Source organism: Genypterus blacodes, unplaced genomic scaffold (assembly GCF_046128005.1).
Source record: "Genypterus blacodes isolate CSIRO-AG114 ecotype Tasmania unplaced genomic scaffold, CSIRO-AGI_Gbla_v1 ptg000039l_1, whole genome shotgun sequence".
Taxonomy (NCBI): domain Eukaryota; kingdom Metazoa; phylum Chordata; class Actinopteri; order Ophidiiformes; family Ophidiidae; genus Genypterus; species Genypterus blacodes.
In genome coordinates, this window is record NW_027466852.1 from 7,886,443 (window position 1) to 7,905,532 (window position 19,090).

The window sequence follows — 19,090 nt, forward strand, 5'->3', positions numbered from 1 at the left end:
TCCCTCTGTCAACACGCAATTTCCCTCGGGAGAATAAAGTTGTATCTTATCTTATCTGAAATGTTAGTGTTCTTCTGATGAAGGCATCATGTAAATTGTGATATACATGAACTTGAGTGTAGTCATGTGTACACGGTGACTTGAACTGGGTCTGTCTCACCTATAAAGAGCCTCTGTGTGGCTGCTCTCCTCGTTTACGGCCATACCACTCTGAACACGCCCGATCTCGTCTGATCTCGGAAGCTAAGCAGCGTCGGGCCAGGTTAGTACTTGGATTGGAGACCGCCTGGGAATACCCGGTGCAGTAAGCATTTTGGCCCTCTGAGCAGCAGGCCTCACCTGGTCCTCCTCCCTCATGTTTCACTCCCTCTGTCAACACCCAATGTCCCTCAGGAGAATAAAGTTGTATCTTATCTTATCTTATATGAAATCATACATTCAGAAAATGAGTATTGCACATGGGCATAATATGAGATGATTGAATGCACATGAGGAGTGAAGTACACGAGCCACTGTGTGACAATGATGATGATGAGGATGAAAGTGAGCGTCAGAGATGTAAGTGGTCCCTCTGTATGTTCTATGTGATGATTATCAGTTTCATTAGGTAAGACTTCATTATCCAGAAATGTGTGTTTCTGATAAAGGCATCATGTAAATTGTGATATACATGAACTTGAGTGTAGTCATGTGTACACGGTGACTTGAACTGGGTCTGTCTCACCTATAAAGAGCTTCTGTGTGGCTGCTCTCCTCGTTTACGGCCATACCACTCTGAACATGCCCGATCTCGTCTGATCTCGGAAGCTAAGCAGCGTCGGGCCAGGTTAGTACTTGGATGGGAGACCGCCTGGGAATAACCGGTGCCGTAAGCATTTTGGCCCTCTGAGCAGCAGGCCTCACCTGGTCCTCCTCCCTCATGTTTCACTCCCTCTGTCAACACCCAATGTCCCTCATGAGAATAAAGTTGTATCTTATCTTATCTTATATGAAAGCATACATTCAGAAAATGAGTATTGCACATGGGCATAATATGAGATGATTGAATGCACATGAGGAGTGAAGTACACGAGCCACTGTGTGACGATGATGATGATGATGATCATGTTGATGAGGATGAAAGTGAGCGCCAGAGATGGAAGTGGTCTCTCTGTATGTTCTATGTGATGATTATCAGTTTCATTAGGTAAGACTTCATTATCCAGAAATGTGTGTTTCTGATAAAGGCATCATGTAAATTGTGATATACATGAACTTGAGTGTAGTCATGTGTACACGGTGACTTGAACTCGGTCTGTCTCACCTATAAAGAGCCTCTGTGTGGCTGCTCTCCTCGTTTACGGCCATACCACTCTGAACATGCCCGATCTCGTCTGATCTCGGAAGCTAATCAGCGTCGGGCCAGGTTAGTACTTGGATGGGAGACCGCCTGGGAATACCCGGTGCCGTAAGCATTTTGGCCTGTGAGCAGCAGGCCTCACCTGGTCCTCCTCCCTCATGTTTCACTCCCTCTGTCAACACGCAATTTCCCTCAGGAGAATAAAGTTGTATCTTATCTTATCTGAAATGTTAGTGTTCTTCTGATGAAGGCATCATGTAAATTGTGATATACATGAACTTGAGTGTAGTCATGCGTACACGGTGACTTGAACTGGGTCTGTCTCACCTATAAAGAGCCTCTGTGTGGCTCCTCTCCTCGTTTACGGCCAGACCACTCTGAACACGCCCGATCTCGTCTGATCTCGGAAGCTAAGCAGCGTCGGGCCAGGTTAGTACTTGGATGGGAGACCGCCTGGGAATACCCGGTGCCGTAAGCATTTTGGCCGTCTGAGCAGCAGGCCTCACCTGGTCCTCCTCCCTCATGTTTCACTCCCTCTGTGAACACGCAATTTCCCTCGGGAGAAAAAAGTTGTATCTTATCTTATCTGAAATGTTAGTGTTCTTCTGATGAAGGCATCATGTAAATTGTGATATACATGAACTTGAGTGTAGTCATGCGTACACGGTGACTTGAACTGGGTCTGTCTCACCTATAAAGAGCCTCTGTGTGGCTCCTCTCCTCCTTTACGGCCAGACCACTCTGAACATGCCCGATCTCGTCTGATCTCGGAAGCTAATCAGCTTCGGGCCAGGTTAGTACTTGGATGGGAGACCGCCTGGGAATACCCGGTGCAGTAAGCATTTTGGCCCTCTGAGCAGCAGGCCTCACCTGGTCCTCCTCCCTCATGTTTCACTCCCTCTGTGAACACGCAATTTCCCTCGGGAGAATAAAGTTGTATCTTATCTTATCTGAAATGTTAGTGTTCTTCTGATGAAGGCATCATGTAAATTGTGATATACATGAACTTGAGTGTAGTCATGCGTACACGGTGACTTGAACTGGGTTTGTCTCACCTATAAAGAGCCTCTGTGTGGCTCCTCTCCTCGTTTACGGCCATACCACTCTGAACATGCCTGATCTCGTCTGATCTTGGAAGCTAAGCAGCATCGGGCCAGGTTAGTACTTGGATGGGAGACCCCCTGGGAATACCCGGTGCCGTAAGCATTTTGGCCCTCTGAGCAGCAGGCCTCACCTGGTCCTCCTCCCTCATGTTTCACTCCCTCTGTCAAAACCCAATGTCCCTCAGGAGAATAAAGTTGTATCTTATCTTATCTTATATGAAAGCATACATTCAGAAAATGAGTATTGCACATGGGCATAATATGAGATGATTGAAAGCACATGAGGAGTGAAGTACACGAGCCACTGTGTGACGATGATGATGATGATGATGATGATGATGAGGATAAAAGTGAGCGCCAGAGATGTAAGTGGTCCCTCTGTATGTTCTATGTGATGATTATCAGTTTCATTAGGTAAGACTTCATTATCCAGAAATGTGTGTTTCTGATGAAGGCATCATGTAAATTGTGATATACATGAACTTGAGTGTAGTCATGTGTACACGGTGACTTGAACTGGGTCTGTCTCACCTATAAAGAGCCTCTGTGTGGCTTCTCTCCTCGTTTACGTCCATACCACTCTGAACACGCCCGATCTCGTCTGATCTCGGAAGCTAATCAGCGTCGGGCCAGGTTAGTACTTGGATGGGAGTTCGCCTGGGAATACCGGGTGCCGTAAGCATTTTGGCCCTCTGAGCAGCAGGCCTCACCTGGTCCTCCTCCCTCATGTTTCACTCCCTCTGTGAACACGCAATTTCCTTCGGGAGAACAAAGTTGTATCTTATCTTATCTGAAATGTTAGTGTTCTTCTGATGAAGGCATCTTGTAAATTGTGATATACATGAACTTGAGTGTAGTTATGTGTACACGGTGACTTGAACTGGGTCTGTCTTACTTATAAAGAGCCTCTGAGTGGCTGCTTTCCTCGTTTACGGCCATACCACTCTGAACACGCCCGATCTCGTCTGATCTCGGAAGCTAATCAGCGTCGGGCCAGGTTAGTACTTGGATGGGAGACCGCCTGGGAATACCCGGTGCAGTAAGCATTTTGGCCCTCTGAGCAGCAGGCCTCACCTGGTCCTCCTCCCTCATGTTTCACTCCCTCTGTCAACACCCAATGTCCCTCAGGAGTATAAAGTTGTATCTTATCTTATCTTATATGAAATCATACATTCAGAAAATGAGTGTTGCACATGGGCATAATATGAGATGATTGAATGCACATGAGGAGTGAAGTACACGAGCCACTGTGTGACAATGATGATGATGAGGATGAAAGTGAGCGTCAGAGATGTAAGTGGTCCCTCTGTATGTTCTATGTGATGATTATCAGTTTCATTAGGTAAGACTTCATTATCCAGAAATGTGTGTTTCTGATAAAGGCATCATGTAAATTGTGATATACATGAACTTGAGTGTAGTCATGTGTACACGGTGACTTGAACTCGGTCTGTCTCACCTATAAAGAGCCTCTGTGTGGCTGCTCTCCTCGTTTACGGCCATACCACTCTGAACACGCCCTTTCTCGTCTGATCTCAGAAGCTAAGCAGCGTCGGGCCAGGTTAGTACTTGGATGGGAGACCGCCTGGGAATACCCGGTGCGGTAAGCATTTTGGCCCTCTGAGCAGCAGGCCTCACCTGGTTTTATCTTATCTTATCTTATATGAAAGCATACATTCAGAAAATGAGTATTGCACATGGGCATAATATGAGATGATTGAATGCACATGAGGAGTGATGTACACGAGCCACTGTGTGACAATGATGATGATGAGGATGAAAGTGAGCGTCAGAGATGTTAGTGGTCCCTCTTTATGTTCTATGTGATGATTATCGGTTTCATTAGGTAAGACTTCATTATCCAGAAATGTGTGTTTCTGATGAAGGCATCATGTAAATTGTGATATACATGAACTTGAGTGTAGTCATGCCTACACGGTGACTTGAACTGGGTCTGTCTCACCTATAAAGAGCCTCTGTGTGGCTCCTCTCCTCGTTTACGGCCAGACCACTCTGAACACGCCTGATCTCGTCTGATCTCGGAAGCTAAGCAGCGTCGGGCCAGGTTAGTACTTGGATGGGAGACCGCCTGGGAATACCCGGTGCAGTAAGCATTTTGGCCCTCTGAGCAGCAGGCCTCACCTGGTCCTCCTCCCTCATGTTTCACTCCCTCTGTGAACACGCAATTTCCCTCGGGAGAACAAAGTTGTATCTTATCTGAAATGTTAGTGTTCTTCTGATGAAGGCATCATGTAAATTGTGATATACATGAACTTGAGTGTAGTCATGCGTACACGGTGACTTGAACTGGGTCTGTCTCACCTATAAAGAGCCTCTGTGTGGCTGCTCTCCTCGTTTACGGCCATACCACTCTGAACACGCCTGATCTCGTCTGATCTCGGAAGCTAAGCAGCGTCGGGCCAGGTTAGTACTTGGATGGGAGACCGCCTGGGAATACCCGGTGCCGTAAGCATTTTGGCCCTCTGAGCAGCAGGCCTCACCTGGTCCTCCTCCCTCATGTTTCACTCCCTCTGTCAACACCCAATGTCCCTCAGGAAAATAAAGTTGTATCTTATCTTATCTTATATGAAAGCATACATTCAGAAAATGAGTATTGCACATGGGCATAATATGAGATGATTGAATGCACATGAGGAGTGAAGTACACGAGCCACTGTGTGACGATGATTATGATGATGATGATGATGATGATGATGAAAGTGAGCGTCAGAGATGTTAGTGGTCCCTCTTTATATTCTATGTGATGATTATCAGTTTCATTAGGTAAGACTTCATTATCCAGAACTGGTGTTTCTGATAAAGGCATCATGTAAATTGTGATATGCATGAACTTGAGTGTAGTCATGTGTACACGGTGACTTGAACTGGGTCTGTCTCACCTATAAAGAGCCTCTGTGTGGCTGCTCTCCTCGTTTACGGCCATAACACTCTGAACACGCCTGATCTCGTCTGATCTCGGAAGCTAAGCAGTGTCGGGCCAGGTTAGTACTTGGATGGGAGACTGCCTTGGAATACCCGGTGCAGTAAGCATTTTGGCCCTCTGAGCAGCAGGCCTCACCTGGTCCTCCTCCCTCATGTTTCACTCCCTCTGTGAACACGCAATTTCCCTCGGGAGAACAAAGTTGTATCTTATCTTATCTGAAATGTTAGTGTTCTTCTGATGAAGGCATCATGTAAATTGTGATATACATGAACTTGAGTGTAGTCATGTGTACACGGTGACTTGAACTGGGTCTGTCTCACCTATAAAGAGCCTCTGTGTGGCTGCTCTCCTCGTTTACGGCCATACCACTCTGAACACGCCCGATCTCGTCTGATCTCGGAAGCTAATCAGCGTCGGGCCAGGTTAGTACTTGGATGGGAGACCGCCTGGGAATACCCGGTGCAGTAAGCATTTTGGCCCTCTGAGCAGCAGGCCTCACCTGGTCCTCCTCCCTCATGTTTCACTCCCTCTGTGAACACGCAATTTCCCTCGGGAGAACAAAGTTGTATCTTATCTTATCTGAAATGTTAGTGTTCTTCTGATGAAGGCATCATGTAAATTGTGATATACATGAACTTGAGTGTAGTCATGCGTACACGGTGACTTGAACTGGGTCTGTCTCACCTATAAAGAGCCTCTGTGTGGCTGCTCTCCTCGTTTACGGCCATACCACTCTGAACACGCCTGATCTCGTCTGATCTCGGAAGCTAAGCAGCGTCGGGCCAGGTTAGTACTTGGATGGGAGACCGCCTGGGAATACCCGGTGCCGTAAGCATTTTGGCCCTCTGAGCAGCAGGCCTCACCTGGTCCTCCTCCCTCATGTTTCACTCCCTCTGTCAACACCCAATGTCCCTCAGGAAAATAAAGTTGTATCTTATCTTATCTTATATGAAAGCATACATTCAGAAAATGAGTATTGCACATGGGCATAATATGAGATGATTGAATGCACATGAGGAGTGAAGTACACGAGCCACTGTGTGACGATGATTATGATGATGATGATGATGATGATGATGAAAGTGAGCGTCAGAGATGTTAGTGGTCCCTCTTTATATTCTATGTGATGATTATCAGTTTCATTAGGTAAGACTTCATTATCCAGAACTGGTGTTTCTGATAAAGGCATCATGTAAATTGTGATATGCATGAACTTGAGTGTAGTCATGTGTACACGGTGACTTGAACTGGGTCTGTCTCACCTATAAAGAGCCTCTGTGTGGCTGCTCTCCTCGTTTACGGCCATAACACTCTGAACACGCCTGATCTCGTCTGATCTCGGAAGCTAAGCAGTGTCGGGCCAGGTTAGTACTTGGATGGGAGACTGCCTTGGAATACCCGGTGCAGTAAGCATTTTGGCCCTCTGAGCAGCAGGCCTCACCTGGTCCTCCTCCCTCATGTTTCACTCCCTCTGTGAACACGCAATTTCCCTCGGGAGAACAAAGTTGTATCTTATCTTATCTGAAATGTTAGTGTTCTTCTGATGAAGGCATCATGTAAATTGTGATATACATGAACTTGAGTGTAGTCATGTGTACACGGTGACTTGAACTGGGTCTGTCTCACCTATAAAGAGCCTCTGTGTGGCTGCTCTTCTCGTTTACGGCCATACCACTCTGAACACGCCCGATCTCGTCTGATCTCGGAAGCTAATCAGCGTCGGGCCAGGTTAGTACTTTGATGGGAGACCGCCTGGGAATACCCGGTGCCGTAAGCATTTTGGCCCTCTGAGCAGCAGGCCTCACCTGGTCCTCCTCTCTCATGTTTCACTCCCTCTGTCAACACCCAATGTCCCTCGGGAGAATAAAGTTGCATCTTATCTTATCTTATATAAAAACATACATTCAGAAAATGAGTATTGCACATGGGCATAATATGAGAAGATTGAATGCACATGAGAAGTGAAGTACACGAGCCACTGTGTGACGATGATGATGATGATGATGATGATGATGATGATGATGATGATGATGAAAGTGAGCGTCAGAGATGTTAGTGGTCCCTCTTTATATTCTATGTGATGATAAACAGTTTCATTAGGTAAGACTTCATTATCCAGAAATGTGTGTTTCTGATGAAGGCATCATGTAAATTGTGATATACATGAACTTGAGTGTAGTCATGTGTACACGGTGACTTGAACTGGGTCTGTCTCACCTATAAAGAGCCTCTGTGTGGCTGCTCTCCTCGTTTACGTCCATACCACTCTGAACACGCCCGATCTCGTCTGATCTCGGAAGCTAATCAGCGTCGGGCCAGGTTAGTACTTGGATGGGAGACCGCCTGGGAATACCCGGTGCTGTAAGCATTTTGGCCCTCTGAGCAGCAGGCCTCACCTGGTCCTCCTCCCTCATGTTTCACTCCCTCTGTCAACACCCAATGTCCCTCAGGAGAATAAAGTTGTATCTTATCTTATCTTATATGAAATCATACATTCAGAAAATGAGTATTGCACATGGGCATAATATGAGATGATTGAATGCACATGAGGAGTGAAGTACACGAGCCACTGTGTGACAATGATGATGATGAGGATGAAAGTGAGCGTCAGAGATGTAAGTGGTCCCTCTGTATGTTCTATGTGATGATTATCAGTTTCATTAGGTAAGACTTCATTATCCAGAACTGGTGTTTCTGATAAAGGCATCATGTAAATTGTGATATACATGAACTTGAGTGTAGTCATGTGTACACGGTGACTTGAACTGGGTCTGTCTCACCTATAAAGAGCCTCTGTGTGGCTGCTCTCCTCGTTTACGGCCATACCACTCTGAACACGCCCGATCTCGTCTGATCTCGGAAGCTAATCAGCGTCGGGCCAGGTTAGTACTTGGATGGGAGACCGCCTGGGAATACCCGGTGCCGTAAGCATTTTGGCCCTCTGAGCAGCAGGCCTCACCTGGTCCTCCTCCCTCATGTTTCACTCCCCATGTGAACACGCAATTTCCCTCGGGAGAATATAGTTCGATCTTATCTTATCTGAAATGTTAGTGTTCTTCTGATGAAGGCATCATGTAAATTGTGATATACATGAACTTGAGTGTAGTCATGTGTACACGGTGACTTGAACTGGGTCTGTCTCACCTAAAAAGAGCCTCTGTGTAGCTGCTCTCCTCGTTTACGGCCATACCACTCTGAACACGCCCGATCTCGTCTGATCTCGGAAGCTAAGCAGCGTCGGGCCAAGTTAGTACTTGGATGGGAGACCCCCTGGGAATACCCGGTGCAGTAAGCATTTTGGCCCTCTGAGCAGCAGGCCTCACCTGGTCCTCCTCCCTCATGTTTCACTCCCTCTGTCAACACCCAATGTCCCTCGGGAGAATAAAGTTGTATCTTATCTTATCTTATATGAAAGCATACATTCAGAAAATGAGTATTGCACATGGGCATAATATGAGATGATTGAATGCACATGAGGAGTGAAGTACACGAGCCACTGTGTGACGATGATGATGATGATGATGATGATGATGAGGATAAAAGTGAGCGCCAGAGATGTAAGTGGTCCCTCTGTATCTTCTATGTGATGATTATCAGTTTCATTAGGTAAGACTTCATTATCCAGAAATGTGTGTTTCTGATGAAGGCATCATGTTAATTGTGATATACATGAACTTGAATGTAGTCATGTGTACACGGTGACTTGAACTGGGTCTGTCTCACCTATAAAGAGCCTCTGTGTGGCTTCTCTCCTCGTTTACGTCCATACCACTCTGAACACGCCCGATCTCGTCTGATCTCGGAAGCTAATCAGCGTCGGGACAGGTTAGTACTTGGATGGGAGACCGCCTGGGAATACCCGGTGCCGTAAGCATTTTGGCCGTCTGAGCAGCAGGCCTCACCTGGTCCTCCTCCCTCATGTTTCACTCCCTCTGTCAACACGCAATTTCCCTCGGGAGAATAAAGTTGTATCTTATCTTATCTGAAATGTGTGTTTATGATGACGGCATCATGTAAATTGTGATATACATGAACTTGAGTGTAGTTTTGTGTACATGGTGACTTGAACTGGGTCTGTCTTACCTATAAAGAGCCTCTGAGTGATGCTTTCCTCGTTTACGGCCATACCACTCTGAACACGCCCGATCTCGTCTGATCTCGGGAGCTAAGCAGCGTCGGGCCAGGTTAGTACTTGGATGGGAAACCGCCTGGGAATACCTGGTGCAGTAAGCATTTTGGCCCTCTGAGCAGCAGGCCTCACCTGGTCCTCCTCCCTCATGTTTCACTCACTCTGTCAACACCCAATGTCCCTCAGGAGAATAAAGTTGTATCTTATCTTATCTTATATGAAATCATACATTCAGAAAATGAGTATTGCACATGGGCATAATATGAGATGATTGAATGCACATGAGGAGTGAAGTACACGAGCCACTGTGTGACAATGATGATGATGAGGATAAAAGTGAGCGTCAGAGATGTAAGTGGTCGCTCTGTATGTTCTATGTGATGATTATCAGTTTCATTAGGTAAGACTTCATTATCCAGAAATGTGTGTTTCTGATAAAGGCATCATGTAAATTGTGATATACATGAACTTGAGTGTAGTCATGCGTACACGGTGACTTGAACTGGGTCTGTCTCACCTATAAAGAGCCTCTGTGTGGCTCCTCTCCTCGTTTACGGCCAGACCACTCTGAACACGCCCGATCTCGTCTGATCTCGGAAGCTAAGCAGCGTCGGGCCAGGTTAGTACTTGGATGGAAGACCGCCTGGGAATACCCGGTGCCGTAAGCATTTTGGCCGTCTGAGCAGCAGGCCTCACCTGGTCCTCCTCCCTCATGTTTCACTCCCTCTGTGAACACGCAATTTCCCTCGGGAGAACAAAGTTGTATCTTATCTTATCTGAAATGTTAGTGTTCTTCTGATGAAGGCATCATGTAAATTGTGATATACATGAACTTGAGTGTAGTCATGCGTACACGGTTACTTGAACTGGGTCTGTCTCACCTATAAAGAGCCTCTGTGTGGCTCCTCTCCTCGTTTACGGCCAGACCACTCTGAACACGCCCGATCTCGTCTGATCTCGGAAGCTAATCAGCGTCGGGCCAGGTTAGTACTTGGATGGGAGACCGCCTGGGAATACCCGGTGCTGTAAGCATTTTGGCCCTCTGAGCAGCAGGCCTCACCTGGTCCTCCTCCCTCATGTTTCACTCCCTCTGTCAACACCCAATGTCCCTCAGGAGAATAAAGTTGTATCTTATCTTATCTTTTATGAAAGCATACATTCAGAAAATGAGTATTGCACATGGGCATAATATGAGATGATTGAATGCACATGAGGAGTGAAGTACACGAGCCACTGTGTGACGATGATGATGATGATGATGATGATGATGAGGATAAAAGTGAGCGCCAGAGATGTAAGTGGTCCCTCTGTATCTTCTATGTGATGATTATCAGTTTCATTAGGTAAGACTTCATTATCCAGAAATGTGTGTTTCTGATGAAGGCATCATGTAAATTGTGATATACATGAACTTGAGTGAAGTCATGTGTACACGGCGACTTGAACTGGGTCTGTCTCACCTATAAAGAGCCTCTGTGTGGCTTCTCTCCTCGTTTACGTCCATACCACTCTGAACACGCCCGATCTCGTCTGATCTCGGAAGCTAATCAGCGTCGGGACAGGTTAGTACTTGGATGGGAGACCGCCTGGGAATACTCGGTGCCGTAAGCATTTTGGCCCTCTGAGCAGCAGGCCTCACCTGGTCCTCCTCCCTCATGTTTCACTCCCTCTGTCAACACGCAATTTCCCTCGAGAGAATAAAGTTGTATCTTATCTTATCTGAAATGTGTGTTAATGATGACGGCATCATGTCAATTGTGATATACATGAACTTGAGTGTAGTTTTGTGTACACGGTGACTTGAACTGGGTCTGTCTTACCTATAAAGAGCCTCTGAGTGGCTGCTTTCCTCGTTTACGGCCATACCACTCTGAACACGCCCGATCTCGTCTGATCTCGGGAGCTAAGCAGCGTCGGGCCAGGTTAGTACTTGGATGGGAAACCGCCTGGGAATACCTGGTGCAGTAAGCATTTTGGCCCTCTGAGCAGCAGGCCTCACCTGGTCCTCATCCCTCATGTTTCACTCCCTCTGTCAACACCCAATGTCCCTCAGGAGAATAAAGTTGTATCTTATCTTATCTTATATGAAATCATACATTCAGAAAATGAGTATTGCACATGGGCATAATATGAGATGATTGAATGCACATGAGGAGTGAAGTACACGAGCCACTGTGTGACAATGATGATGATGAGGATGAAAGTGAGCGTCAGAGATGTAAGTGGTCCCTCTGTATGTTCTATGTGATGATTATCAGTTTCATTAGGTAAGACTTCATTATCCAGAAATGTGTGTTTCTGATAAAGGCATCATGTAAATTGTGATATACATGAACTTGAGTGTAGTCATGTGTACACGGTGACTTGAACTGGGTCTGTCTCACCTATAAAGAGCCTCTGTGTGGCTGCTCTCCTCGTTTTCGGCCATACCACTCTGAACACGCCCGATCTCGTCTGATCTCGGAAGCTAATCAGCGTCGGGCCAGGTTAGTACTTGGATGGGAGACCGCCTGGGAATACCCGGTGCCGTAAGCATTTTGGCCCTCTGAGCAGCAGGCCTCACCTGGTCCTCCTCCCTCATGTTTCACTCCCTCTGTCAACACGCAATTTCCCTCGGGAGAATGAAGTTGTATCTTATCTTATCTGAAGTGTTAGTGTTCTTCTGATGAAGGCATCATGTAAATTGTGATATACATGAACTTGAGTGTAGTCATGCGTACACGGTGACTTGAACTGGGTCTGTCTCACCTATAAAGAGCCTCTGTGTGGCTCCTCTCCTCGTTTACGGCCAGACCACTCTGAACATGCCCGATCTCGTCTGATCTCGGAAGCTAAGCAGCGTCGGGCCAGGTTAGTACTTGGATGGGAGACCGCCTGGGAATACCCGGTGCCGTAAGCATTTTGGCCGTCTGAGCAGCAGGCCTCACCTGGTCCTCCTCCCTCATGTTTCACTCCCTCTGTGAACACGCAATTTCCCTCGGGAGAACAAAGTTGTATCTTATCTTATCTGAAATGTTAGTGTTCTTCTGATGAAGGCATCATGTAAATTGTGATATACATGAACTTGAGTGTAGTCATGCGTACACGGTTACTTGAACTGGGTCTGTCTCACCTATAAAGAGCCTCTGTGTGGCTCCTCTCCTCGTTTACGGCCAGACCACTCTGAACACGCCCGATCTCGTCTGATCTCGGAAGCTAATCAGCGTCGGGCCAGGTTAGTACTTGGATGGGAGACTGCCTGGGAATACCCGGTGCTGTAAGCATTTTGGCCCTCTGAGCAGCAGGCCTCACCTGGTCCTCCTCCCTCATGTTTCACTCCCTCTGTCAACACCCAATGTCCCTCAGGAGAATAAACTTGTATCTTATCTTATCTTTTATGAAAGCATACATTCAGAAAATGAGTATTGCACATGGGCATAATATGAGATGATTGAATGCACATGAGGAGTGAAGTACACGAGCCACTGTGTGACGATGATGATGATGATGATGATGATGATGAGGATAAAAGTGAGCGCCAGAGATGTAAGTGGTCCCTCTGTATCTTCTATGTGATGATTATCAGTTTCATTAGGTAAGACTTCATTATCCAGAAATGTGTGTTTCTGATGAAGGCATCATGTAAATTGTGATATACATGAACTTGAGTGAAGTCATGTGTACACGGCGACTTGAACTGGGTCTGTCTCACCTATAAAGAGCCTCTGTGTGGCTTCTTTCCTCGTTTACGTCCATACCACTCTGAACACGCCCGATCTCGTCTGATCTCGGAAGCTAATCACCGTCGGGACAGGTTAGTACTTGGATGGGAGACCGCCTGGGAATACCCGGTGCCGTAAGCATTTTGGCCCTCTGAGCAGCAGGCCTCACCTGGTCCTCCTCCCTCATGTTTCACTCCCTCTGTCAACACGCAATTTCCCTCGGGAGAATAAAGTTGTATCTTATCTTATCTGAAATGTGTGTTTATGATGACGGCATCATGTCAATTGTGATATACATGAACTTGAGTGTAGTTTTGTGTACACGGTGACTTGAACTGGGTCTGTCTTACCTATAAAGAGCCTCTGAGTGGCTGCTTTCCTCATTTACGGCCATACCACTCTGAACACGCCCGATCTCGTCTGATCTCGGGAGCTAAGCAGCGTCGGGCCAGGTTAGTACTGGTATGGGAAACCGCCTGGGAATACCCGGTGCAGTAAGCATTTTGGCCCTCTGAGCAGCAGGCCTCACCTGGTCCTCCTCCCTCATGTTTCACTCACTCTGTCAACACCCAATGTCCCTCAGGAGAATAAAGTTGTATCTTATCTTATCTTATATGAAATCATACATTCAGAAAATGAGTATTGCACATGGGCATTGTATGAGATGATTGAATGCACATGAGGAGTGAAGTACACGAGCCACTGTGTGACAATGATGATGATGAGGATAAAAGTGAGCGTCAGAGATGTAAGTGGTCCCTCTGTATGTTCTATGTGATGATTATCAGTTTCATTAGGTAAGACTTCATTATCCAGAAATGTGTGTTTCTGATAAAGGCATCATGTAAATTGTGATATACATGAACTTGAGTGTAGTCATGCGTACACGGTGACTTGAACTGGGTCTGTCTCACCTATAAAGAGCCTCTGTGTGGCTCCTCTCCTCGTTTACGGCCAGACCACTCTGAACACGCCCGATCTCGTCTGATCTCGGAAGCTAATCAGCGTCGGGCCAGGATAGTACTTGGATGGGAGACCGCCTGGGAATACCCGGTGCCGTATGCATTTTGGCCCTCTGAGCAGCAGGCCTCACCTGTTCCTCTTCCCTCATGTTTCACTCCCTCTGTCAACACGCAATTTCCCTCGGGAGAATAAAGTTGTATCTTATCTTATCTGAAATGTTAGTGTTCTTCTGATGAAGGCATCATGTAAATTGTGATATACATGAACTTGAGTGTAGTCATGCGTACACGGTGACTTGAACTGGGTCTGTTTCACCTATAAAGAGCCTCTGTGTGGCTCCTCTCCTCGTTTACGGCCAGACCACTCTGAACACGCCCGATCTCGTCTGATCTCGGAAGCTAAGCAGCGTCGGGACAGGTTAGTACTGGGATGGGAGACCGCCTGGGAATACCCGGTGCCGTAAGCATTTTGGCCGTCTGAGCAGCAGGCCTCACCTGGTCCTCCTCCCTCATGTTTCACTCCCTCTGTGAACACGCAATTTCCCTCGGGAGAATAAAGTTGTATCTTATCTTATCTGAAATGTCACTGTTCTTCTGATGAAGGCATCATGTATATTGTGATATACATGAACTTGAGTGTGGTCATGTGTACACGGTGACTTGAACTGGGTCTGTCTCACCTAAAAAGAGCCTCTGTGTGGCTGCTCTCCTCGTTTACGGCCATACCACTCTGAACACGCCTGATCTCGTCTGATCTCGGAAGCTAAGCAGCGTCGGGCCAGCTAAGTACTTGGATGGGAGACCGCCTGGGAATACCCGGTGCAGTAAGAGTTTTGGCCCTCTGAGCAGCAGGCCTCACCTGGTCCTACTCCCTCATGTTTCACTCCCTCTGTGAACACGCAATTTCCCTCGGGAGAACAAAATTGTATCTTATCTTATCTGAAATGTTAGTGTTCTTCTGATGAAGGCATCATGTAAATTGTGATATACATGAACTTGAGTGTAGTCATGTGTACACGGTGACTTGAACTGGGTCTGTCTCACCTATAAAGAGCCTCTGTGTGGCTGCTCTCCTCGTTTACGGCCATACCACTCTGAACACGCCCGATCTCGTCTGATCTCGGAAGCTAATCAGCGTCGGGCCAGGTTAGTACTTGGATGGGAGACCGCCTGGGAATAACCGGTGCCGTAAGCATTTTGGCCCTCTGAGCAGCAGGCCTCACCTGGTCCTCCTCCCTCATGTTTCACTCCCTCTGTCAACACCCAATGTCCCTCATGAGAATAAAGTTGTATCTTATCTTATCTTATATGAAAGCATACATTCAGAAAATGAGTATTGCACATGGGCATAATATGAGATGATTGAATGCACATGAGGAGTGAAGTACACGAGCCACTGTGTGACGATGATGATGATGATGATGATGATGATGAGGATGAAAGTGAGCGCCAGAGATGTAAGTGGTCCCTTTGTATGTTCTATGTGATGATTATCAGTTTCATTAGGTAAGACTTCATTATCAAGAAATGTGTGTTTCTGATGAAGGCATCTTGTAAATTGTGATATACATGAACTTGAGTGTAGTCATGTGTACACGGTGACTTGAACTGGGTCTGTCTCACCTAAAAAGAGCCTCTGTGTGGCTGCTCTCCTCGTTTACGGCCATACAACTCTGAACACGCCCGATCACGTCTGATCTCGGAAGCTAAGCAGCATCGGGCCAGGTTAGTACTTGGATGGGAGACCGCCTGGGAATATCCGGTGCAGTAAGCATTTTGGCCCTCTGAGCAGCAGGCCTCACCTGGTCCTCCTCCCTCATGTTTCACTCCCTCTGTGAACACGCAATTTCCCTCGGGAGAATAAAGTTGTATCTTATCTTATCTGAAATGTTAGTGTTCTTCTGATGAAGGCATCATGTAAATTGTGATATACATGAACTTGAGTGTAGTCATGCGTACACGGTGACTTGAACTGGGCCTGTCTCACCTATAAAGAGCCTCTGTGTGGCTGCTTTCCTCGTTTACGGCCATACCACTCCGAACACGCCTGATCTCGTCTGATCTCGGAAGCTAAGCAGCGTCGGGCCAGGTTAGTACATGGATTGGAGACCGCCTGGGAATACCCGGTGCCGTAAGCCTTTTGGCCCTCTGAGCAGCAGGCCTCACCTGGTCCTCTTTCCTCATGTTTCACACCCTCTGCCAAGACCCAATGTCCCTCAGGAGAATAAAGTTGTATCTTATCTTATCTTATATGAAAGCATACATTCAGAAAATGAGTATTGCACATGGGCATAATATGAGATGATTGAATGCACATGAGGAGTGAAGTACACGAGCCACTGTGTGACAATGATGATGATGAGGATGAAAGTGAGCGTCAGAGATGTAAGTGGTCCCTCTGTATGTTCTATGTGATGATTATCAGTTTCATTAGGTAAGACTTCATTATCCAGAACTGGTGTTTCTGATAAAGGCATCATGTAAATTGTGATATACATGAACTTGAGTGTAGTCATGTGTACACGGTGACTTGAACTGGGTCCGTCTCACCTATAAAGAGCCTTTGTGTGGCTGCTCTCCTCGTTTACGGCCATACCACTCTGAACACGCCCAATCTCGTCTGATCTCTGAAGCTAATCAGCGTCGGGCCAGGTTAGTACTTGGATGGGAGACCGCCTGGGAATACCCGGTGCCGTAAGCATTTTGGCCCTCTGAGCAGAAGGCCTCACCTGGTCCTCCTCCCTCATGTTTCACTCCCTCTGTCAACACGCAATTGCCCTCGGGAGAATAAAGTTGTATCTTATCTTATCTGAAATGTTAGTGTTCTTCTGATGAAGGCATCATGTAAATTGTGATATACATGAACTTGAGTGTAGTCATGCGTACACGGTGACTTGAACTGGGTCTGTCTCACCTATAAAGAGCCTCTGTGTGGCTGCTCTCCTCGTTTACGGCCATACCACTCTGAACACGCCTGATCTCGTCTGATCTCGGAAGCTAAACAGCGTCGGGCCAGGTTAGTACTTGGATGGGAGACCGCCTGGGAATACCCGGTGCCGTAAGCATTTTGCCCTATGAGCAGCAGGCGTCACCTGGTCCTCCCCCCTCATGTTTCACTCCCTCTGTCAACACCCAATGTCCCTCGGGAAAATAAAGTTGTATCTTATCTTATCTTACATGAAAGCATACATTCAGAAAATGAGTATTGCACATGGGCATAATATGAGATGATTGAATGCACATGAGGAGTGAAGTACACGAGCCACTGTGTGACGATGATGATGATGATGATGATGATGATGAGGATGAAAGTGAGCGCCAGAGATGTAAGTGGTCCCTCTGTATGTTCTATGTGATGATTATCAGTTTCATTAGGTAAGACTTCATTATCCAGAAATGTGTGTTTCTGATGAAGGCATCATGTAAATTGTGATATACATGAACTTGAGTGTAGTCATATGTACACAGTGACTTGAACTGGGTCTGTCTCACCTATAAAGAGCCTCTGTGTGGCTGCTCTCCTCGTTTACGGCCATACCACTCTGAACACGCCGGATCTCGTCTGATCTCGGAAGCTAAGCAGTGTCGGGCCAGGTTAGTACTTGGATGGGAGACCGCCTGGGAATACCCGGTGCAGTAAGCATTTTGGCCCTCTGAGCAGCAGGCCTCACCTGGTCCTCCTCCCTCATGTTTCACTCCCTCTGTGAACACGCAATTTCCCTCGGGAGAACAAAGTTGTATCTTATCTTATCTGAAATGTTAGTGTTCTTCTGATGAAGGCATCATGTAAATTGTGATATACATGAACTTGAGTGTAGTCATGTGTACACGGTGACTTGAACTGGGTCTGTCTCACCTATAAAGAGCCTCTGTGTGGCTGCTCTCCTCGTTTACGGCCATACCACTCTGAACACGCCCGCTCTAGTCTGATCTCGGAAGCTAAGCAGCGTCGAGCCAGGTTAGTACTTGGATGGGAGACCGCCTGGGAATACCCGGTGCAGTAAGTATTTTGGCCCTCTGAGCAGCAGGCCTCACCTGGTCCTCCTCCCTAATGTTTCACTCCCTCTGTGAACACGCAATTTCCCTCGGGAGAACAAAGTTGTATCTTATGTTATCTTATATGAAATCATACATTCAGAAAATGAGTATTGCACATGGGCATAATATGAGATGATTGAATGCACATGAGGAGTGAAGTACACAAGCCACTGTGTGACAATGATGATGATGAGGATGAAAGTGAGCGTCAGAGATGTAAGTGGTCCCTCTGTATGTTCTATGTGATGATTATCAGTTTCATTAGGTAAGACTTCATTATCCAGAACTGGTGTTTATGATAAAGGCATCATGTAAATTGTGATATACATGAACTTGAGTGTAGTCATGTGTACACGGTGACTTGAACTGGGTCTGTCTCACCTATAAAGAGCCTCTGTGTGGCTGCTCTCCTCGTTTACGGCCATACCACTCTGAACACGCCTGATCTCGTCTGATCTCGGAAGCTAAGCAGCGTCGGGCCAGGTTAGTACTTGGATGGGAGACCGCCTGGGAATACCCGGTGCCGTAAGCATTTTGGCCCTCTGAGCAGCAGGCCTCACCTGGTCCTCCTCTCTCATGTTTCACTCCCTCTGTTAACACCAAATGTTCCTCAGGAAAATAAAGTTGTATCTTATCTTATCTTATATGAAAGCATACATTCAGAAAATGAGTATTGCACATGGGCATAATATGAGATGATTGAATGCCCATGAGGAGTGAAGTACACGAGCCACTGTGTGACAATGATGATGATGAGGATGAAAGTGAGCGTCAGAGATGTAAGTAGTCCCTCTGTATGTTCTATGTGATGATTGTCAGTTTCATTAGGTAAGACTTCATTATCCAGAAATGTGTGTTTCTGATGAAGGCATCA

General features: G+C 46.6%; 30 non-coding genes and 11 pseudogenes across 30 annotated transcripts; all 41 read left to right on the top strand.

Annotated features, from left to right (window-relative positions):
* Window positions 1-192: 192 nt before the first annotated feature.
* On the top strand, window positions 193-311 carry LOC142997801 (5S ribosomal RNA). The gene has a single exon (XR_012962509.1). It is a non-coding gene; the product is annotated as a 5S ribosomal RNA (ribosomal RNA).
* A 445-nt stretch (window positions 312-756) lies between these two features.
* Window positions 757-875, top strand: LOC142997165 (5S ribosomal RNA). Its single transcript, XR_012961900.1, has one exon. It is a non-coding gene; the product is annotated as a 5S ribosomal RNA (ribosomal RNA).
* Window positions 876-1,335: 460 nt separating this feature from the next.
* LOC142997234 (5S ribosomal RNA) lies at window positions 1,336-1,454 on the top strand. Its single transcript, XR_012961968.1, has one exon. It is a non-coding gene; the product is annotated as a 5S ribosomal RNA (ribosomal RNA).
* A 244-nt stretch (window positions 1,455-1,698) lies between these two features.
* On the top strand, window positions 1,699-1,817 carry LOC142998938 (5S ribosomal RNA). The gene has a single exon (XR_012963223.1). It is a non-coding gene; the product is annotated as a 5S ribosomal RNA (ribosomal RNA).
* A 245-nt stretch (window positions 1,818-2,062) lies between these two features.
* On the top strand, window positions 2,063-2,181 carry LOC142998296 (5S ribosomal RNA; annotated as a pseudogene).
* Window positions 2,182-2,426: 245 nt separating this feature from the next.
* On the top strand, window positions 2,427-2,545 carry LOC142997896 (5S ribosomal RNA). The gene has a single exon (XR_012962601.1). It is a non-coding gene; the product is annotated as a 5S ribosomal RNA (ribosomal RNA).
* Window positions 2,546-3,005: 460 nt separating this feature from the next.
* Window positions 3,006-3,124, top strand: LOC142997940 (5S ribosomal RNA). The gene has a single exon (XR_012962642.1). It is a non-coding gene; the product is annotated as a 5S ribosomal RNA (ribosomal RNA).
* Window positions 3,125-3,369: 245 nt separating this feature from the next.
* On the top strand, window positions 3,370-3,488 carry LOC142997524 (5S ribosomal RNA). Its single transcript, XR_012962247.1, has one exon. It is a non-coding gene; the product is annotated as a 5S ribosomal RNA (ribosomal RNA).
* Window positions 3,489-3,933: 445 nt separating this feature from the next.
* Window positions 3,934-4,052, top strand: LOC142998268 (5S ribosomal RNA; annotated as a pseudogene).
* A 385-nt stretch (window positions 4,053-4,437) lies between these two features.
* On the top strand, window positions 4,438-4,556 carry LOC142997773 (5S ribosomal RNA). The gene has a single exon (XR_012962482.1). It is a non-coding gene; the product is annotated as a 5S ribosomal RNA (ribosomal RNA).
* A 240-nt stretch (window positions 4,557-4,796) lies between these two features.
* Window positions 4,797-4,915, top strand: LOC142998808 (5S ribosomal RNA). The gene has a single exon (XR_012963099.1). It is a non-coding gene; the product is annotated as a 5S ribosomal RNA (ribosomal RNA).
* A 459-nt stretch (window positions 4,916-5,374) lies between these two features.
* On the top strand, window positions 5,375-5,493 carry LOC142998192 (5S ribosomal RNA; annotated as a pseudogene).
* Window positions 5,494-5,738: 245 nt separating this feature from the next.
* Window positions 5,739-5,857, top strand: LOC142997526 (5S ribosomal RNA). The gene has a single exon (XR_012962248.1). It is a non-coding gene; the product is annotated as a 5S ribosomal RNA (ribosomal RNA).
* Window positions 5,858-6,102: 245 nt separating this feature from the next.
* On the top strand, window positions 6,103-6,221 carry LOC142998809 (5S ribosomal RNA). Its single transcript, XR_012963100.1, has one exon. It is a non-coding gene; the product is annotated as a 5S ribosomal RNA (ribosomal RNA).
* A 459-nt stretch (window positions 6,222-6,680) lies between these two features.
* Window positions 6,681-6,799, top strand: LOC142998194 (5S ribosomal RNA; annotated as a pseudogene).
* Window positions 6,800-7,044: 245 nt separating this feature from the next.
* Window positions 7,045-7,163, top strand: LOC142997112 (5S ribosomal RNA). The gene has a single exon (XR_012961850.1). It is a non-coding gene; the product is annotated as a 5S ribosomal RNA (ribosomal RNA).
* Window positions 7,164-7,635: 472 nt separating this feature from the next.
* LOC142997547 (5S ribosomal RNA) lies at window positions 7,636-7,754 on the top strand. Its single transcript, XR_012962268.1, has one exon. It is a non-coding gene; the product is annotated as a 5S ribosomal RNA (ribosomal RNA).
* Window positions 7,755-8,198: 444 nt separating this feature from the next.
* On the top strand, window positions 8,199-8,317 carry LOC142998883 (5S ribosomal RNA). The gene has a single exon (XR_012963170.1). It is a non-coding gene; the product is annotated as a 5S ribosomal RNA (ribosomal RNA).
* Window positions 8,318-8,562: 245 nt separating this feature from the next.
* On the top strand, window positions 8,563-8,681 carry LOC142997612 (5S ribosomal RNA). The gene has a single exon (XR_012962328.1). It is a non-coding gene; the product is annotated as a 5S ribosomal RNA (ribosomal RNA).
* A 460-nt stretch (window positions 8,682-9,141) lies between these two features.
* On the top strand, window positions 9,142-9,260 carry LOC142997994 (5S ribosomal RNA). Its single transcript, XR_012962695.1, has one exon. It is a non-coding gene; the product is annotated as a 5S ribosomal RNA (ribosomal RNA).
* Window positions 9,261-9,500: 240 nt separating this feature from the next.
* LOC142997597 (5S ribosomal RNA) lies at window positions 9,501-9,619 on the top strand. Its single transcript, XR_012962315.1, has one exon. It is a non-coding gene; the product is annotated as a 5S ribosomal RNA (ribosomal RNA).
* A 445-nt stretch (window positions 9,620-10,064) lies between these two features.
* On the top strand, window positions 10,065-10,183 carry LOC142997347 (5S ribosomal RNA). The gene has a single exon (XR_012962076.1). It is a non-coding gene; the product is annotated as a 5S ribosomal RNA (ribosomal RNA).
* Window positions 10,184-10,428: 245 nt separating this feature from the next.
* LOC142997416 (5S ribosomal RNA) lies at window positions 10,429-10,547 on the top strand. Its single transcript, XR_012962142.1, has one exon. It is a non-coding gene; the product is annotated as a 5S ribosomal RNA (ribosomal RNA).
* Window positions 10,548-11,007: 460 nt separating this feature from the next.
* On the top strand, window positions 11,008-11,126 carry LOC142998136 (5S ribosomal RNA; annotated as a pseudogene).
* Window positions 11,127-11,367: 241 nt separating this feature from the next.
* On the top strand, window positions 11,368-11,486 carry LOC142997598 (5S ribosomal RNA). Its single transcript, XR_012962316.1, has one exon. It is a non-coding gene; the product is annotated as a 5S ribosomal RNA (ribosomal RNA).
* A 445-nt stretch (window positions 11,487-11,931) lies between these two features.
* On the top strand, window positions 11,932-12,050 carry LOC142997341 (5S ribosomal RNA). Its single transcript, XR_012962070.1, has one exon. It is a non-coding gene; the product is annotated as a 5S ribosomal RNA (ribosomal RNA).
* Window positions 12,051-12,295: 245 nt separating this feature from the next.
* Window positions 12,296-12,414, top strand: LOC142997250 (5S ribosomal RNA). Its single transcript, XR_012961984.1, has one exon. It is a non-coding gene; the product is annotated as a 5S ribosomal RNA (ribosomal RNA).
* Window positions 12,415-12,659: 245 nt separating this feature from the next.
* LOC142997730 (5S ribosomal RNA) lies at window positions 12,660-12,778 on the top strand. Its single transcript, XR_012962442.1, has one exon. It is a non-coding gene; the product is annotated as a 5S ribosomal RNA (ribosomal RNA).
* Window positions 12,779-13,238: 460 nt separating this feature from the next.
* Window positions 13,239-13,357, top strand: LOC142998171 (5S ribosomal RNA; annotated as a pseudogene).
* Window positions 13,358-13,598: 241 nt separating this feature from the next.
* LOC142998084 (5S ribosomal RNA) lies at window positions 13,599-13,717 on the top strand (annotated as a pseudogene).
* A 445-nt stretch (window positions 13,718-14,162) lies between these two features.
* Window positions 14,163-14,281, top strand: LOC142997691 (5S ribosomal RNA). The gene has a single exon (XR_012962405.1). It is a non-coding gene; the product is annotated as a 5S ribosomal RNA (ribosomal RNA).
* Window positions 14,282-14,526: 245 nt separating this feature from the next.
* LOC142997622 (5S ribosomal RNA) lies at window positions 14,527-14,645 on the top strand. The gene has a single exon (XR_012962338.1). It is a non-coding gene; the product is annotated as a 5S ribosomal RNA (ribosomal RNA).
* A 245-nt stretch (window positions 14,646-14,890) lies between these two features.
* On the top strand, window positions 14,891-15,009 carry LOC142998149 (5S ribosomal RNA; annotated as a pseudogene).
* Window positions 15,010-15,254: 245 nt separating this feature from the next.
* Window positions 15,255-15,373, top strand: LOC142997303 (5S ribosomal RNA). Its single transcript, XR_012962034.1, has one exon. It is a non-coding gene; the product is annotated as a 5S ribosomal RNA (ribosomal RNA).
* Window positions 15,374-15,833: 460 nt separating this feature from the next.
* On the top strand, window positions 15,834-15,952 carry LOC142998180 (5S ribosomal RNA; annotated as a pseudogene).
* Window positions 15,953-16,197: 245 nt separating this feature from the next.
* On the top strand, window positions 16,198-16,316 carry LOC142998068 (5S ribosomal RNA; annotated as a pseudogene).
* Window positions 16,317-16,760: 444 nt separating this feature from the next.
* LOC142997955 (5S ribosomal RNA) lies at window positions 16,761-16,879 on the top strand. The gene has a single exon (XR_012962657.1). It is a non-coding gene; the product is annotated as a 5S ribosomal RNA (ribosomal RNA).
* A 245-nt stretch (window positions 16,880-17,124) lies between these two features.
* On the top strand, window positions 17,125-17,243 carry LOC142997141 (5S ribosomal RNA). The gene has a single exon (XR_012961876.1). It is a non-coding gene; the product is annotated as a 5S ribosomal RNA (ribosomal RNA).
* A 459-nt stretch (window positions 17,244-17,702) lies between these two features.
* LOC142997594 (5S ribosomal RNA) lies at window positions 17,703-17,821 on the top strand. Its single transcript, XR_012962312.1, has one exon. It is a non-coding gene; the product is annotated as a 5S ribosomal RNA (ribosomal RNA).
* Window positions 17,822-18,066: 245 nt separating this feature from the next.
* On the top strand, window positions 18,067-18,185 carry LOC142998311 (5S ribosomal RNA; annotated as a pseudogene).
* Window positions 18,186-18,629: 444 nt separating this feature from the next.
* Window positions 18,630-18,748, top strand: LOC142998810 (5S ribosomal RNA). The gene has a single exon (XR_012963101.1). It is a non-coding gene; the product is annotated as a 5S ribosomal RNA (ribosomal RNA).
* The last annotated feature ends 342 nt before the right edge of the window (window positions 18,749-19,090 follow it).